Raw genomic sequence first — 14,767 nt, forward strand, 5'->3', positions numbered from 1 at the left:
CGCCGGGGCCCCGCCCCGCGCGTGAGGCGCCAAACCGCGCGCGCCAACTCCCGGCTACGCCCCTTCCCTTTCTCTATTGGCCCGCCAGCGCTTCGTCCCGCCTTCCCAAGTGACTGACAGACGCTGCGCCAATAGCCGACGGGGTATGGCCCTGCCACACCCCCCGGGGGGCGGGGCCGGGCGGTGACGCGCGGGGGGCCGGGGTAGCAACAGTTGCCTCGAGACCCGGCGCCCGGCGCCATAGTGACCGTAGCCCTGGAGACTGTTACTTGCCAACGGCGGCAACGCGCGGCCCCGGCGGCCGGAGCCCAGCGCAGCCCGCGGCACCCGGCGCCGACTTCAGGTGAGCGGGGGCCGCCCCTGTGATGGCGTGGGTGGGTCGGTGTCGGGGGTCGGTGCGGCGCAGGGGGCCCCCCCCACCCCCTCGTCCCAGCGCGGGATGCGCGTCCCCGCGGCTTCCCCCCCTTCCCCGGGAAGTTGGGAAGCGGTGGAGGCGGCAACGCTGAGCACCCCACCCCCCCCGCTCCCGCCACGGGTGTCCCCCCGGTGCCCCCGGGGCACCGCCCGCGTCGCGGCCCCGCCCGGGGACGGGGACGGGAACGGGAACGGGAACCGCCCGCCCGGGGATGGGGAGGGGGGGAAAAGAAGCGGCCCCCGCGCTTCCCGTAACTCTCCGATCCTGGCAGCGCGGCCAGTTGGGAGTCCGACCCGGCTCCGGCGGAGCTGCGAGTCCAGGAGTGCCCAGTGAGGGTCGTGAGGGGGGCACAGGGCAGCTTCGGGGCTGTGCTGGGAGCTGGATCCCTCCGTGCTGTCCCTGTCCCCCCTCCGTGCTGTCTCTGCCCCCTGTCTCTGTTTCTGTCCTCCCTGTCCCCCCCCTCTGTCCCTATCCCCCATCCGTATTGTCCTCATCTCCCTCTTGCTGTCCTTGTCCCCTCCTCTGTCCCCGTCCCCCTTTCTGTGTTGTCCCCTCTCCCCCTCTGTCCCCGTCCCCCTTTCTGTATTGTCCTCGTCCCCCGCTCTGTCCCGGTCACCCCCTCTGTTCCCTGTCCCCCCTCGCTGTTCCTGTCCCTCTCTCTATCCCTGTCCCCCCTCTCCGTGCTGTCCCCATCCCCCTCTCCGTCCCTGTCCCCCCTCTCCGTGCTGTTCCCGTCTCCTCCTTTATCCCTGTCCCCCTCTCTATCCCTGTCCCCTTTCCTTGCTGTCCCCGTCTCCCCCCATCCATGTCCCCCCCTTCTGTGCTGTCCCCGTCCCCCTCTCTGTCCCAGTCCCCCCTCCCCGGCCGCTCCTCCTCTTCCCGGGGGTGGTTTCAACTCCAGCTCATCCCCGGAGTTCGCCGGAGCCCGGGGGATCCCGGCGCTCGCCTCCCTGTTGGTTTTAGGAACGAGAGAAAATCGCGGCGAGACCTATTTTTAAGCGTCTATTGCCGTCGATTCTTGACTCGGTTTCTCCTATTTGTTTTGAATAAAGTATGTTGTGAATCAAGATCCATCTCCTGGTAGAGTGGGATTTTGTGGACGTGCTTATTTCCAGCTTGAGTTCCCGCTGTCTGATTAAATCTTTCCATTCTTTCTACTTAGATACCGCTCCAAAGCCTCTATTTGGGTTTTGCTATTGAAAGAAATGAGTCTTACTAATTAAAAAGTAGAAATAATAATAATTTTATTAAATATTATTAAATTTACTTTACCTTTTTGCACTTGGAAGATCTTTAAACCTTTAAAGGGTTTAAGTGGTAGGTTAAACTGAGAGCTCAGCTCCGGAGTCATTCAGTCGAGGCTTTTTTCATCTGCTTCTCAACTTTTCAACACTATCTCGGTTACCAATCGTTTGAGAATAGAGACTAACAGCTGACTTAGAAAAAGAAAGAAATCAAGCTCAAAATACCGACCTTAAGCTCCTGGGCTTCCTTCTCTGCCTCTGCTTGTTTCAGTTTTCAATCTGAGTTTGCTTTAGTCAGTTCAGGATTAATTCAGTCTCAGGTTTTATTTTAAAGGGAAAGGTTTAGTAGAAGGGGAGGCATTTGGGGAGGCTCTTTCATGGTTACCTTGCTCAGGATGGGTTGAATCAACCTCTGACTGTATCTGCTGAGGGAGTTTGGGATGAACAAAGTTTGACCTCTGGATGGCTGGAGTCAGGTGAGGAAAAACCCCCAAGGTAGGACCTTGTAGGACTTTGTAGGGACAAGCTGTGGGTGTTGGTTACCTGATAGTTTAATTTTGAAAATCTTAGTTGATGTTTTTAAAAAACAACACATCCAGTTGGTTTTTTACCCCTCAATGTTGCTGTTCCAAGGGATAGGAAATTTGAAATTTTGTGAGATGTGTTGCATTTGCCTTAGGGTTATACAGCTGTGGGCATTTGTTGTTCTAAGCCTTTGGAGCTCATGTTCTCAAAGCTGCTCCTGTAGCCCTGAGGTTTGGAAATACTCATCTTTTTCCTTGGAATCTGGGTTCTCAGGTAACAACAGGATGTTGGCCTAGGGAGTGAAAGCCCGGACACAAGTGAGGAGTTGACAGCTGGAATTTCTTTGTCCCTGCTTGCTTCCTGCAAACTGGGAGCGATCCCAGTGCATTGTGGATGGTGATAAGAGCATCTGCTGCCAGGGCAGAATGTCAGAGCCAGGTCCTTCAGACTTCACTGGGACTCCCACGGATAGTCCCTGCTTTGCATTTCCCTGCTGTGCCATTTGCATCTCATGAATTCCTCTCATAGTGTCCCTGTCCTGGGGCCCTGTGTGCCAGCTCTGTTCCCTATAGAAGAGCCAGTGGTGTGCTACAGCACCCAGGGAGAGGCTGAGATCTGCAGGCAACACACAGGAGGCCAGTGCAGCAAATTCACTCTCAGCATCAGATCTGCCCTCTCAAAAGAGGCATTTGTAGGTTTGGCATATGAATTTGTAGATTTGCCCTATAAATGGAGACACCCCCCTTCATCAAAGGACTTGGCACCATTGAGTCCCCACGGCAGGGCTGGGAGGGAGGGATGGGGTTGCCCATCTCAAGACTTCAGACTGCACATAATCTAGAGAGAGCTGCTGTTAAATCATGTGTTATATGTGTGGAGGTACATCAGAAAGACACTTTGTGTGTCCTTTTGTGTGTGTAAACCCAATCAGCCACATCCCTGGGAAGTGTCCAAGACCAGGTTGGAGGGGGCTTGGAGCAACCTGGTCCAGTGGAAGGTGTCCCTGCCCATGGCAGGGCATGGGACTGGATGGGCTTTAAGGTCACTTACAACCTAAACCATTTTGGGATTCTGTAACTATTGAAAACACGAGGAACCAGCACCTCCAATGCCATCAACTGCTGTCGTGTGTCCCCCTATTGGGGGAAATCCTCCAGCTGAGAGTATTTATTGACTAAAAGTCACCTTTTTGCCACGAAACAACTTCAGGGCTGCCATAAAAGCAGGGTGGCTCACAAGTGCAGCCTTTCTCGCAGCCCTACGACAGCCGAATAGACGGCGCCAGCCATTGTCTTTAAATAGTCTCCTGCTTGTAACACCTCAGAGCATCGACAGCTGCTCTGTCTAATCACAACATGCTTTCCCTGTTAATACAGGCCTGTAAACAGAGCTGCTTTAGCATATTCCAGCAGATTTCCCTCACTCGGTTTTAGCACTCCCGGAGCTAAAAGCGTCCTGCGGAGTCACCGCGGGGCTGATTCAACAGGCGGGTCTCGCCGCTCGCCTGCTCAGCCAAAGTTTCTGCTGCCGAGTTATATTTAAACCAAGTTTTTGTTTTTCCCTTCTTCCCCTCCCTTGGAACAAATGCCAGCACAGCTCAGGGCTGGAGCCCAGCCAGCTGGAGCCCGACGTGCCAGGGCTTGCCATGGTAGAGGGAGTGCTGGAACTCTCCTGCATGATCTGGGATTGTGCTCCTGATATTTGGCACAAAGGGAAGGTTTCTTGCTTTAATCTGAGCTTTGAGGCTCGGTGTTTGGTGTTGTTTGCACTGGGAGTCCTTTATTCCTTTGTTTAAATACTCACAAATCCACCTTATTGTCCAAGAACGTGCTGGTTTTCTCCTGTCCCAGTTTTCCGTGTTTCGGGCTGTTTCTGTCCAAGCAGCTTATGGACTAATTATCCATAAATACAGAAATAAATGGCAAAATATTCCTTCAGCACAAACCACGGACCCCTTAACACAATGAGCAAAGAGGGATCCTTTCTTTATGGTTCTACCTGCAGATAATCTCTTAACACACAAAGCACAGAGGGAATGATTTCAAGGCACATTAATACACAATTTATTTCTAGTTAGGGAGGAAAGGAGAAAAAAAAACAAACCCACCTTCAGCTTTGGGTGATGTTTTATGAAAGATGGCAATTTCTGCATTTCAGAAGGCCTAGAAAACTTTGTGTCTTTAGTTGAGCTGACTTGTTAAAACAATACATAGTTATGTATAGACATGTGATTTCATGTCAGTGAATGCCAAAATCTTCCTCTTCCAATGATATTCCTGCTCACTTATGTCACTGCAGGGGTTGGGCAGTGTCTGTCCAGCAGTAAAGTTATGAGGTGTGTTTTAAATTGCAACGGAAACAGAGGTTTCCCAAGCAGAACTTTATAAACTGTTTTGGTTTGGTGATCTGGTCACAGAATCATAGAATCCCAGAATATCCTGAGTTGGAAGGGACCCACAGGGATCATCCAGCCCAACCCCTGGCCCTACCCAGGACACCCCAACAATCCCACCCTGTCCCTAAGAGTGTTGCCATTTCCTCAGGTACTCCTGGTGTTACACAGGAGTGAAGAGCAGCAGCAATGCCAAATGAAGACATTTGAAAAGTCATTTAAAGGCAATTGATAAGCTTGGTTTTTTTCCTAAGTTAGATTTCTATTAAGAATTCCTTTTCCTGAGATTATAAATGCCAAAGAAGTCTCAGCATCATGAATGTGTTCTAGAGATTAGTGACTGAACATTTCAATTGCTGTCAAACAGATCACAGAATGCTGCACCAAAGATGACTTTTATATAAAGAAAATTAAAAAAAAAAATCAAATTCTTTGTTTTCTTGTCCCAAATCTGAAGGAAATCCTTGGTGTCTCCAGCAGGAAGCTGACAGAAATAATAATTACATTGACTGCAGAGTCCTCCCTGGTGCACCATTTAGTTCACTGATGCATATTCTGACCATCCAGGTTCTTTTTTTTTTCTGTTTGAAGTAGTTTTTCTCTGGCTTCAAGTGAGTAATGTCTGGGTATGTGTGCGAGGACTAACACCAGCAGGTACCTGTGTGTAGGCTCTGACAAAGAGCAGCGCTTTGAGACACGTCCCTGTCTCCTGTGACAGGGTGGCTTCATGCTCTGACATCTTCAGGGCCTCGCTGGTTCTTACAAAATCTCATCCTTACAAAGAAAATGTGGAATATGACCAGAAATAAAGCAAAACAGAGACAAAAGGCTTCTGTGGATGCCACTGTGTAGCAGCCTTTCTCCATGGGGACCAGCACCTGCTCTTTGGTGGTTGTCCTGCCTGATTCTCTGCTCAGCTGGCCCCATAGGAAAGGATTTGGGGTGTACCGGAGATGTGGCAGCAACCTCCAGGTTTTGGGGCAGCAGATCTGTGTCCAGTCCTGCTGCCTCCTCTCCTGGTGACCAAGTGGCTCTGGGTGTCACACAGATACGGAGATGTTTGACAGGCTGAGAAAGTTGGGGCTGTTCAGCCTGGAGAACACAAGGTTGTGTGCCGACCTCACTGCACCTTCCAGTGTCTGAAGGGGCTACAAGAAGCCAGAGGGGGACTGTTCATCAGGAACTGGAGTGACAGGACAAGGGGAAATGGATTCAAACTGTGAGGGTGAGGAGGCCCTGGCACAGGTTTCCCAGAGAAGCTGTGGCTGCCCCATCCCTGCAGGTGTCCAAGGCCAGGTTGGACGGGGCTTGGAGCAACCTGGGCTAGCGGAAGGTGTCCCTGCTCGTGGCAGGGGGTGGGACTGGATGGGCTTTAAGGTCCTTCCAACCCAAACTATTCTGTGATTCCGTTTTCATATGAAATTAGATTTCCCCCATCCTTTCTAGAAAAGGGGTTCCTGGCTGGATTTACTTCTCTCCCAAGCAGCTTTGGAGTCCACATTTTCCCTTTCCAATGGGGAGCTGAGTCCATGCTCCAGCAGCCACGTGCTGCAAAACCATGTGCATCCCATTTGCAGGCAGGTTGTGGATGAGTAAACCCTTAAACTCCACAGAGCACAACTGAACCTGGGTATGAAGAGAGATGGTTCTGTCTCCAAAGCTGAGTTTCCAACTCATTTCGAAGCAGGAGGATGAAATCAACGCTGAATCTGTGCAGGGAAGCACCAGTAATTCAGGAATTTCTCTGGGGTTACATGGTTGGTGGTTCTTTGAGGTTAACACAAGGCAAAGGGGTTCTGCTGAATGGAGCCTGTAATTAAGGATGCTTCTTTTGGAGATGTCACTAGTTAAGACTGACAAGAGACATCAGGGGAAGAGAAGAGAAGGGGAAAGGCAGGGCTGGAATGATTACGGGCAAACAACCTCAGCAGAATTAGCAATTTCCTCACCACCTGGTTAGTCATTGTCAGACTGTTCTTTGGTATCAGCTTAAGATCCCATTGGCACCATGACAACCCTAGAACTGTTCTGGAGAATATCTGGCTTAACACGAGCTGTTCAAACATTCACCCTGTTCAGGGAATTAGTTATCCCATTCTCCTCACCCCTGGGATACTGGGAGTCCTGTGGGTTTGAGAAGAAGGAGCTTCACACTGACAGGTAAAACCCCTGCAGTGATCTTACCTTTGTGCAGCTGAGCAGGGACAGAGTAGGACACTTTATAAGGAGTTCTTTTTAGAGAAACCAGGGCACCAAGCATTTAATTTTTATTATTATCAAGTATAGACACCCAGCAGCACAAAACAGTGATGGTCTCACTGCAACACTGGCGGAAGTTACTCTGTGCACTTGATTTGGGAAGGTTATTTATGGTGGATACATGTCTTCTGGAATGGCGCAGTCTGACCTGGGCATCTGGCATCTGGTGATGGCTTTTGCACAGAGGATTTCCCATGTTTTGTTGCTCACAGGAGGAGATGCTGATGTAGTGGAGCATCAGCTCATGTGAAAAGGCTTCACATGAAAGGCGATGGTTTTAAACTGAAAGAGAGCAGGTTTAGATGGGATACTGGGGAGAAATCCTTGGCTGTGAGGGTGGGGAGGCCCTGGCACAGGTTGCCCAGAGAAACTGTGGCTGCCCCGTCCCTGCAAGTGTCCAAGGCCAGGCTGGATGGGGCAACCTGGGCTAGTGGAAAGTGTCCCTGCCCATGGCACGGAGGTGGAATGAGATGATCTTTAAGGTCCTTGCAACTCAAACTGTTATGTGATTCCATGATTCTGTAATCCTTTTTCTGTTCCCTGCTTGGCTTTCTCCAAGACCTGATGATTGTGTCTTGGCTCAGTGCTGATGGTTCCTAGGATGTGTTCAGAGGGTTTTACTGGCTGGTAATGGATAGTTTCACAATTAGGAGATTTGTTAATTGGCCTTACTCGGTGTATGAATGAGGCTGTGGGCTGGTTAACAAGGCACAGGAACTCTGAATGGAAAGGGCATTCCTGTCTCCATCACCTTGTGACTGTGGTGGGACGGGGTTTCACCAGTGTCCGGGATAGACTCCTCGGGGGCTGCAGCTCCTGCCGAGGGGAGGCGGAGGGGCAGGGACTGAGCTCTGCTCTGGGACCAGGGACAGGACCTAGGGAAGGGCTGGAGCTGTGCCAGGGGGGTTGGGATGGATCTCAGGGAAAGGTTCTTCCCCCACAGGGTGCTGGGGCACTGCCCAGGCTCCCCAGGGCAGTGGGCACGGCCCCAAGGCTACCAGAGCTCCAGGAGCGTTTGGACAACACTCTGAGGGCCAGGGTGGGATTGTTGGGGTGTCCTGGGCAGGGCCAGGAGTTGGACTGGATGATCCTCATGGGTCCCTTCCCACTCAAGATATTCCAGGATTCCATGAGCCCAGGCTACAGCTGGAGCAGGGGAGCAGGAAGAGGCGCCTGGAGGCGGGGGATGAGGTGGAGGTGAGGGATGTTCATGGAGAGCATCCATCATGAGGGATGGATTCTGCACAGAGCTGGATATTCCAGTCAGTTCAGCCAGATCTGGGGCCTTTCTGACAAAGTCTCTCATTTTCTGTCACCCGGTCTGTGTTCTTGTTCGGGCAGTAAAGAGTTTGTGCAGAGATAAGGGGGAGCAGAAATCTGGGAGGAAGTGAGTTCAGAGATAAGACCAAGCTCCCTGTGTGCAGTGGGTACACAACGTCATACACAATGTCAGCGCTGTCACCTCCCTGCTCTGTGCAAGGAGATCTTCCTCCTTCTGCTCCCCTGAGCTGTCTGGGATGGCACAGTCAAAAAAACCCCTTGAAATCCACCTCTGGGCTGTGAAATGTTGGGGGAGATGTGAATAAGTGCACATGGACTGGTTCTGTCTAATTTATGTCAGCCTTTGCATTTAAACAATTTCATGTGCTGTTCAAACCCTCTCCACCATCCCCCCAAAGGAGATGAAATGCAGATCTTTTCAAATATTCATGACCTCAAATGACCAGTCATTGGAGGAAATTTTCTTTAATAGGTACAAATAATAAGAGAAATGATGGCTCCTGCTCACCGAGCTGGTCTTCAGAGCTTCCTTCTTCCTAGCAAATATTTATTCTTCTTAATGTGACAGATGTGAACCTTTATTAGAAAACTTGCACCTGTCAGGAAAAAGAAGTATCCTGCACAGAATTCCCTAGGAGAACCTGGGGCTTGTCTGCTGGCTCCCCATGCTCCACAGAATTTTTTAAGGTCAGGTTGGACGGGGCTTGGAGCAACCTGGGCTAATGTCCTTGCCCATGGCAGGGGGTGGAACAAGATGGGCTTTAAGTTCCCTTCCAACCCAAACCATTCCATGATTTTATGATTCTATGAATATTCCCTGGCAGGCAGGAAGCACTCAGATGGGTAGAACTGCTGCTTGTTGTGTTAATAAATGGACTTATTTGAATTTCAGAGTATTGTCTTATGTGCTGCCACCATTAGAGGTAATTGTGTAAGGTGAGGAGTTGTAAACCAGCTAATTCATGCTTCAAATTATCCTGGAGCAGCAAAAGTGCTTTTTTATTCTAGTCACTGCTCCTTTCCACAGTTTCATTCTCCCCAGTGTAGAATCACAGAATATTCTGAGTTGGAAGGGACCCACAAGGATCATCGAGTCCAACTCTTAAGTGGACTCAGAGATCCTGCTGAGAACTTAAAAATTCTTTAAAAAAACAAAACAAACAAATAAAAAAAAAAACAACAAACCAAGTTCGTTTTAGATAAAAAGTGCAGTAAATTTTTTGTAACCATTAATAAATTGTGTTTTACCAGAGCTTTACCTGACTCCTGAAATTTGGGGTCAGTTCATTATTTAATCTTACTGAGGTAGAAGCACTGAGTAGAAATAGCTTATTTTAGACTCATTATCTAATATCAGTTTAAAAAAGTGAATTTTTGAGCTGTGACAGTGCCAGGAAGCCCAAAATTATCCTGATAATCCCTTATCCTGGGTGCTCTGGGGTCTGGTCTCTGCCCTAAGGTACTCACAGTGGTTTCATGGGAGAGTCAGAGCAGAGATTATCTGGGACCAAAGATGGGGGTTGATTATTCTGTGCCTTTTATCAGTCACAGAAACCTCCCCTGCAGGTCCCATCCAAGACATTCCAGGGCAATGCCTCATCGGCTGCGTCATCCCAGACTGTTGGGATGGGCTGTCGCCACAGCCCAGCGTTACCAGGGAAGAGCCTCACATGCCTCCAAGGGAGGAATCTTTGGGCTCTTCAAGTTACAGAGCCCTGTTAAATTGGAGATCAACTTCATGGATATGGAGCTGGAGCCAGGCTGGGAGAGCTGGGGGGTTCACCTGGAGAAGAGAAGGCTCCAGGGAGACCTGAGAGCCCCTTCCAGTGCCTAAAGGGGCTCCAGGAGAGCTGGAGAGGGACTTGGGACAAGGGATGGACAGGACAAGGGGAAACGGATTCCCACTGCCAGAGGGCAGGGATAGATGGGATATTGGGAAGGAATTGTTGGCTGTGAGGATGTGGACGCGCCGCCCCCCCCCCCCCCCCCCCCCCCCCCCCCCCGAAAAGTTTGCCCAGAGATGCTGTGGCTGCCCCTGGATCCCTGGAAGTGTACAAGGCCAGGTTGGAGCAACCTGGGATAGTGGAAGATGTTCCTGCCCATGGCAGGGGGTGAAACTGGGTGGGCTTTAAGGTCCTTTCCAACCCAAATCCTTCTGATTCTGAGATTCCAGCAGAGCCAGGCAGTGGATTGCAGGATGAGTCTCTCCTAAATACAAACTGTGGACCAATTTGTCCTTTTCCACACCTTTTTCATGGATGCAACTTGTCATAAAAACGTGATCCACCTTCTTGTGATGCTCAGGAGTTCTGAAGTCCCCGACTGGTGTCCCCCAGGGAAATGTGCCTTCTCTGTAGCTCCACAGGTACCACACAGGCTTTGTAAAATCATCACTTCCTTGATGGGCACTGAAAAGAGACATTTTCGTGTCTAAACATCTGAGGGTGTGTCTGAGACAAGAAAACCTCTGGGTTTGCAGCCCCTGGGGCTAAAGCTATAACTGTGTATGCGGAATATTTTTATTTTCTATATATTTATGCACACACACACATATATAAAAATATATCTGTATACATACATATATATGCACAATAGCAGAGAGTGTAGTTCCAAGAGTATATTTTGATTAAATGTAGTTCCAGGGGTGTTTATTCCCCACTTCTGATGCACCTCCTTGCCTCTGGACTCATCCTCATTGGGGTTTCTGTGCCACCCCTGTGTGAGCACCCCACACTTGGGACTGTGCTCTGAGGCACAATTTAATCTCTGATTTAGCAATTCCCATCTTTTTCTAATTCAGAATCCACATCCATTGGCACTTCAGAGACCGTTTGGGAAACCCTGCTTTATTTGCTCTGTGCTTTCATTTCCATTTTCCATTAGGAAATAATTCAATACCTGCCTTTTTTTCCAGCAGCCAGAAAGTTGAGCTGGGCAGACTTGTAAGGATTAATGTTTGTGAAGTGCTTTGAAAACATTAGGTGATTGTTTACTCACTGATCAAAACAACACACATTTTTGGGAGATGGTGTCATTACTGCCCTCTGGAATACTTTGTTCAAGGGCACTTGGAGAATTCCAGAATGGTTTGGGTTGGGAGGGACTTCTGGCTTTTTTCTCCTCTAGGGAAAGGAAGATTTTCCTCCCCCAGTTTGCTCTCCCTTCTGCACGGGGCTGGTAGAGATGCAGAGGCAAAGCTCAGAGCTGTGTCTTGGTCCTGAAAAAATTCAGAGAGAGAAAACAACCAAAAAACCCCTGGAGAAATGGTTTCGTTAGAGGAATTTGGGGGAAAGAGTGGTTGGGGGATTTCTTGCTGAAGTGACTGGTGTCATTCTTCAGGCTGTTTTACAATCCAAAGGAACACACAGAGTGCTCTAAAAAAGGGAATTTTGGAACAAAAATGAACTCTTAAGTGAGCAAAACTGTGTTGTTCCATGTTGCTCTTTTTGCAGGACCCGGTGAAACACAGGTTAGTTCCCTCTTTGCACATTTAAATAGTCTATTTATGTAGTGGATTAAATTTCTCCAGCTGTATTCTAACCTCCTGTCCTTAAAACTCAAGCTCTTTTCTTCAATGCCACCAAATAACTAAATTAATACATCACACATTGCAATTCTTATTCACTTTCCCCTAAGAATTACTTAATACTTGGGTGATGAGTCTCTTCTTAGTCAATCATTAAGGAATTTTTGTGCTAACTTTCCTTTTGGCAGCTACTTGGTTGAATTTATATCACGATGTTGGGCAATGAACTGTTCCACAGTGAACATTTTGAATACATCTCCTGATTTCTGAGTGTTTTCTTCATATATGAGGGTTGAATTATGGGATTAGCCAGAACATTATACAGTATTCTGCTGGGGAAAAGTAAATTGTCTGTGCATGAATTTCTGCTTTACAGTTCTGCTTTATAACCGTCACCGGAGTGAATTGGTGAGAACTAACAGCCCTGTGGCCACTCCGCAGTAATTTTTATACCTTTTCCTTTCTCGGGTGTATCAAAGTTTTACTAATTTTCCTGCATCAGAAAGCTAATATAAGAGTTGAGCTCCTGCCTGTTCCCTGGAAGGATGATTTTCCCCCAAATCATCAGGAGCATGTGCTGGTTGGTTAGAGGAGGTGGGCAGGAATATGGTCCAAGAATGTAATAATTTAAATTAGGATTTAAATTTTAAAGTCCTGCCCCCTTCTCCACCCCCCAGAAATCTCAGTTGACTGTGTTATTCCTGGGAGGATTTAGTGCTGCAAACCTGGTGGGGAGGAAAAGTCAGCTCTAGAGATGCATTCCCTGAGTTTATGGCAACAGGGGCTGTTTTCCCACTGCAGAAGCACAAACAACTTTGTCCCTTGGACACACGTGTGCAGGTGCTCGTGGAACTGCAGAGCAAGGCTGCAAACATTAGTTTTCAAAATATCTTCTCCTTCTCTTCCTTCTCCTTTTCCCTCTCCCCTCCCCTCCCCTCCCCTCCCCTCTCCTCTCCTCTTCCTCTCCTCCGTTCCCCAGGCCCCCTTTCCCCTCCGGTCCCCTCCCCTCTGTTTCCCTTTCCTTCCTCCTTCTCCTTTCTTTTTCCCTTTCGCCCTTTCCCTTTTCCCCTCCCCCTTCTCCTTCTCTCTCTCTTCCCTTTTTCCTTTTCCCTTCCTTTCCCTCTCCCTCCCCTCTCCTGTCACAGTGGTTACAACCACTTTCCTAGAGACAACAATATCTCATTGGGAGCTCCCTATAAACTGCTCCCAATGCCCCTTTGAGGCCATTCCTTGAGTTCTGTCGTTCAGAGCTCCCTCTGTACCTGCGTTGGAGGGAGAGTTACTTGACTCTTCTGGTTCATAATGACCGTGAGAGACAAACCCCCTGTGCTGGGAGTGCTGAACCATGAGCATTATTGCCACTGTTGCCTCTGGAGTGCTGCAGCACCTGAGTGCAGCTGCAGGGAAGGTGACGGTGTTCCCTTTTTCTCCCTCCATCTGCAGAAAGTTAAACTTCTTCACTAAAAAAATTAGTGTCCTATTGATTTTTAAAATCTGCTCTTAGTGTCTTGATTGCTGAACTCCTCTGCCCTCTACCCCTGAGCTAAACCCATTCACTTTTCATGGACCACGTGCTAAATAAGAACAGAAAATGTCCCTTTTCTTGTGGAAACTGGAAATTCAGAATTAACAAAACCTAGTCTTTTTTTTTTTGCCTTTGAAACAGGCAGATGGGATCGTTTATCATTTGCTAAAGTTTGTTTTGACTGAATTCTGATGTCAAATAGCATCCCAGGCAAAAATTTAAGAATAAAATACCATATTACTGACTTACAACTCTGTTGCTGTTGGTTTAAACTAACTATGGCGATAAAATCACTCTCATTGGCACAGGTTCTGTGAGCAGAGCAGTAATTGTTTGTGTATAGTATTTAAAACCAGTTGTGTTTCTGCTGTTACATTAATGGAAAGCATATTGTGACATCTTCCCCTCAGCTCCCTGTCTGAACTAACTGGATCTGGAATTCCATTTGGCTGCACCAGAGAGACTCTTCCCTCTATTCCCCACCTAAATGCCTTCTCAGTGAATAAAGGAGCTGCTGAACAGGTTAAGTTTTTTAAGAGAACAAATCATTCTGCTTTTCAAATTGGCAGTGCACTGGTCTTTCCTGGCTACCTGCTGCTCTGAGGCTCTCCAGAGCCATTGGAAGCTCTTTCTAAAATGCTTTAGGTTGTTGAAGCACGTTTGCTCTTAAATACCCACAGCTCATGGCCCAGGGAATGAGTCAGGAAGTAGGGAAGGGTCGAGTGTGGATGTTGTAGAAACCCCAGTCCCAATTCCTCAATAACAGGATAAAGTGGAGTTTCATGCTCTGGGACCTGTCCTCCTTCCTCTTCATAAAATGTCTTTTTTTTCCTTTTTTGTCTGTTTGGGAAGAATGCTCCAAATGAAGGACTTACCCTATGGAATGTTAGTGTCCTTTAAAATACAGGTTTATGCAGTTCAGTCAGAAAGGAAAACTGAAGGAGAGCAGTAATGGGTCAATGACTAAACAATTCATCATTTTAAAAGGAAAAAAGGGGTGAATCCCCAGTAACAGTGAAAAATCTAAATGCTGGGTGATTCCTCTGATCCTTTTGAAGCCGCACAGCTCAGGAGAATCAGTTTGAGGTGAGTGTATCAAGCCACCCCTGCAATCTGTCTTATGGAAAAAATCCATGGAAAGCTTCCCAGCCCACACAGAGCAGGGTCTTGGCTCTCAGTGCCTCAGACTGATCTCCCTGTGCTTCACACAACGATGCATCTGCATTGTTCTTTGCAGAAGAATAAGGGGAAAAGTTGCTGCTGATGGTTCAGTGTTTCTAGCACTGTGCTTTTTGCAAAATCCGCAGTCGATGCTTCAGGGAAGTCTGGAGGATGCTTAAAACCAGGAATATTCAGCTAGTGCTCCTGGAGGCACAGGTATCCAGGAGCTAAATCTTGTACATCATCTTCCTGCCTCCTTTGGTGTCCATAAAGAAAAGATCTGCTCCTGGTTTTTGCAGCTTTGATACAAAAGTCTTTGGTGTGACTGTGAGGGAGGCAACAAGTTTAGTTAATCCTCGCTCTGGTAATTAGGCTCTTTGTGGGAATTTGCAAACATCTGGGTGGCCGAGGGAGTTCCATTGTCCTCCAGGAACCCATC

General features: G+C 48.5%; 1 protein-coding gene across 6 annotated transcripts in view; it reads left to right on the forward strand.

Annotated features, from left to right (window-relative positions):
- Positions 1-264: 264 nt before the first annotated feature.
- Positions 265-14,767, forward strand: part of RFX2 (regulatory factor X2) — a 64,606-nt gene continuing 50,103 nt past the window's right edge. For 4 of the 6 annotated variants that reach the window (XM_027715446.2, XM_027715447.2, XM_027715448.2 and 1 more), the window contains exon 1: positions 285-343. The gene's annotated coding sequence lies outside the window, so the exon portion shown is untranslated. Of the gene's footprint in view, positions 344-11,254; positions 11,586-14,767 lie in introns of those variants that run through there. The other 2 variants (XM_027715441.2, XM_027715445.2) reach the window with 2 other exon arrangements.

The sequence above is a fragment of the Pipra filicauda genome, unplaced genomic scaffold (assembly GCF_003945595.2).
Source record: "Pipra filicauda isolate LSUMZ 115617 unplaced genomic scaffold, ASM394559v2 scaffold294_size920599_pilon, whole genome shotgun sequence".
NCBI lineage: Eukaryota > Metazoa > Chordata > Aves > Passeriformes > Pipridae > Pipra > Pipra filicauda.